Here is a 3644-nt window from a genome sequence, read left to right as displayed (position 1 = left end):
CGTCGACTCTCCGAATTGCGAAGCTGGTGCGCGCAGGAGTGCGAATTGTGCAGAAGGTCACCCTAAGGCTCGGGAAGGTCCTATAGGAATCCATTTTGGGTTTCCTCATGTCGGTTTCATCCTTCTAAGTGTTAGAAGTCGATACCGCACACGCGAAACTCCAAAAGAGGACGGAAATAGGTTGAACTAAAACGAGGCGGGCACCACTTCTAAGGTTCTAAGATAGTCAAGGGAGGTCCCTAAGGCTAGATCCTAAACCCTAAGAGGAAGACTAGACCTCACTAAAAATGAGGTCAACAAGCATTCAAAGTATGGAAACATAATAAAAGATAGCATCTACACTAACCTTCCGTCAATGCTGGTGAATCCTTGAGTGAAATCCAAACACCAACATCAACATGGTTGCAGGCCTTGTTAAAGCTTCACGAAATTCGGCCTCCCCTTTGTCACTCGAAGAGTTTAACTTCATTGCCGAAGTCCAATCTTGTCCTCCCTGCCTCCGAGCGACTTTGATGAGGTAGAGAGTCTGCCTCTCCCATCACTGATGCTCCCTCAAGAAACTTCTTCGATCTCCTTGACGACCTGGTTGGTCTCTCATGTATCACACCATTTAAGGAATAATGATCTGATTGTTTTGATTTCATGATGTTATTGCTGTTTTTTGTCTGCATTTTTGACTTTTTATGTTGTAGGATTAGGGATTTAATTTTGCTGGCATTTTCTCTGTGGGGGTGGTGTTCTAATCTGTTTCCAATACCATTGGTATTCTGTTTTTCATAATTCTCTCCCAGTTTTCCATGGCATTTTCCTAATTATTTTTGGAATAAATAATTTCCATCACGCTTCTACCTCCCAGCTTTTTAAGTCTGTCATAACTATTGCTCCCGAAATGACACCTTGTCAGAGCTTGAGAAGTCTTACCTCACCACATCTCTGCCTTTGAGATCACTAAGGGTCTATTTGGGACGGCTTTTTACTTGTTTTGTTTTTCAGACTGCACCACAGTTTTGTTTGGGGAACTGTTTTCTTGCTGTTTTTTAGAAATTTTTGTGTTGTGGTAGAAAGTTATTTTTTGAAATTTTTGTGGTAGAAAGTTATTTTTTTCAACCTGAGCTGTTAAAGTGTGGTGTTTGCCAGAAAGCTGCGGTGTGACTTTTTGAAAATAAAATAAATTTGTAATAGCCACCATAACTTTTTGAAAAACGTTTCTTCAACAACAGTTTCACAATTATTTATTCAAATAACTGCAGCAACTGCCCCAAATGGATCTTAACTCACCACCTGCAACGTAGCTGCAGACCTCGGATTTTGCTAATAGAGTTAACAGTCCTAAATATTTAAAATTTTGAAGTTTTGGTTTGAAATATGTATCATGTTTTGTGCGCTATATATATAAATCCCCCCAAAAAGAAAAGAAAAAGAAAAGTTTTAGCAGCACCCAAATAAGTTGGGAGTATGAAACTAAGGTTAGGGACCATATCTGCACTATTTTTTTCTTTTATTAGGAAGATCAACAGGCATGCCACTTAATTCTTATCTAACACCTAAACTTATGATTTATTGTTCATGCATGGGAAAGTGTAATTCTTTTTTTTTTTTTAAGTTAAAATGATAATATTTTTGATATGATAGGAAAGATTCGGGTGGTATAAATGTAAAAATCAAAATTTAGAGATTAGATATGTAAATACATATGAATTGGGTGGCATGCTATGTGGTATGTAAACCCCCATAGTATTAATTTAATAAGTAGATTAAGCATAAAATTTAAACATATCAAACATGACAAATATATGATATGACAGCCAAATCTAATTTATAATTTGCTTGGCTATATCAGCTGCCCAACATCTTATTCCCAGTTTATGAGCTCTCATGAATACTAGCATTTTAAAGACTTGAAAAGAAACGGATAGATTACGTTGAGGGGAATGTAAAGGTTCATCTTAGCCAATAGTGAATACTTACAAATTATTCTCCTTTCACCTATATTTAAGCCCGGGCTCACTTGTCAAACTTAGCATGAGCTTAATAAAAAAGGCATTTACATAATATCTAATGCCTAAACTTTCATATGTACATGCACAAGAATAATTTGGTAGTCATAAAAGTTTGGAACATTTACTTTCATACCACAAAATTCTAATGTAATTACTTTCATATGTACATGCATGTCAGCATGCCACTAAAATTTTTAACATTAAATCAAAAGTATTGCAATTATCATTCTATTAAATGTGAAATACACTCTTTTAGATTTATGGTACCAGAGTGTTATAAATATATATAAATATTAAATTGGATGTTAGATCTGTAAAAACATAAGAATTGTGTGGTATACTAAGTAAATCTACCATGTTTAAGTTAATAAAATAATTATGATATTTGTAAAATTATAATATGAAAAAAACATACATTAAAATAAAATAGATTTATAATTAGCCATAATAAATTTGATTTTAATAATAATATATTGTTATTGAATGAATAAATAAATTACGTTACACCTACTTTTAATTAAATATATACAAATATCAAACTTTTGATAAGATATTTGTTAGAACAACAAATAAACTAATTTATGAACATGGATAAATTGAATTATATTTAATTTTGTTACTTTAACCGTCAAGTTTTCAAAAATTATTTAAATTCATTTAATAAATTTGAATGTTATTAATTGAGCAGAGCTCAAACTATTCATTGAGTATGTTGATTCTTGTACAACCTAGAAGTCAATATTAAAAATATTACATCAGTATTCTTGATGCATTCAGAGTCTAATGATGGGGTGCCATGTGTCAAGTGAGCCCCATAAATTTTAACATCGACCAATCCCAATGTATTACAGCAGACCCACTTTACACGTGACACTATATTATTGGACTCCAAACACAAATTATGAGAATTGAGTAATATTTTGAAAGAGAAGAATAATTTATAAATGATTCTTTTAAGAAGGCAACGACGGGATCGCGGGTTTACAGATATCTCTCTCAGCATGCACCGAATCCTCTGTCGTCCCGGCTTTGCCCGACCGACGAAAACCCTCATCTCCCCAGGAAACCAACCACGGGATCGTCACGTACAGAGATTTTCAAGAAACTCTCATATTTCTCTCGCGGCATCTGGACTAAAGGTAGCGGGAAGAGCAACCATGGGATAACGGAGCACGAAATTCCAGGCTTCCTCTCCCGCGCCCGTGAAAGGCACTGACGGGATCGTTGTGCACAAAGCCGTTCAATCCTACCTGCACAGTAGCCGTCGCTCCGGTAAGCCGCAACAGAAGCCTCCATTCGTCTAACTCCTCCCTGCAGATCTGTGCGAGCCGCTCTGCCTTAGCCTCTCGAAACCCTCGTCGTTCTCTGTTCACGCGACCATGCCGCGGACGGACCGCGCCTCTCTTGCAGTGAAGCCCCACGCTGAAGTCGCCACTTCCTCGTAATCCCTGCTGCGCCTCCCTGCCATTAGACCCTGCTTCTCCTTTCCCTGCATTTGATCTGGCCAAGCCTCTGTTCATTGCTCAGCACAGTTACACTTTCTTGCCTGTTCGATCCCAACTCCTCCAACTCTCTTCACCTCTGCCCTCAATTGATAGGCTGAGAGCCCTAAATATTAACAACCCCATAAATATTATATATATA

Source organism: Phalaenopsis equestris, unplaced genomic scaffold, assembly GCF_001263595.1.
Source record: "Phalaenopsis equestris unplaced genomic scaffold, ASM126359v1 Scaffold000425, whole genome shotgun sequence".
Lineage (NCBI taxonomy): Eukaryota > Viridiplantae > Streptophyta > Magnoliopsida > Asparagales > Orchidaceae > Phalaenopsis > Phalaenopsis equestris.
This window is presented reverse-complemented; position numbering follows the sequence as displayed.